We start from the raw sequence: 533 nt of genomic DNA on the forward strand, positions 1-533 counted from the left end.
CTACCTAGAGGACGTCCGTTCCACAGAAGAACTCCATTTGCGAAAAAGAAGGGCAAGAAGATTGTGAACAGATAGCTAGCTAAGATTGATTGTAGTTAAATTGTAGACTTCATTTCTCGATTGTATTTCGACATATTGAAATGATATATCTTCTGTTCTAGTGTCCTGATGAATATTTATTTATGTTTATTATGGTATTGAATTTCTAATTCACAAAAAGCATCGAGTTAGTTAATATTTTTTGAACTCCCGAATATTTTTAAATTTAATTCATGGGCACTTTTTGAATTCATGAATATTTATTCAAAATTTGATGATATTTTTTCATATTCAATATTTTAAAATAATGAATATTCATGAGGACACTCGATCTCGATCCCCCTCCATCTCGATCGCTATCCCCCCTCGCCAGATCCCCCTTGCCGCCGAGCACCCCCCGCACCCTCCCCCGCTCCACCGCCGCCGCCGACCCCCCGCACCCTACCCCGCTCCACCGCCACCGACGAATCCCGGCTCCCTTCCCCGCTCCGCCG

This window comes from Triticum dicoccoides, chromosome 2A, assembly GCF_002162155.2.
Source record: "Triticum dicoccoides isolate Atlit2015 ecotype Zavitan chromosome 2A, WEW_v2.0, whole genome shotgun sequence".
Lineage (NCBI taxonomy): Eukaryota > Viridiplantae > Streptophyta > Magnoliopsida > Poales > Poaceae > Triticum > Triticum dicoccoides.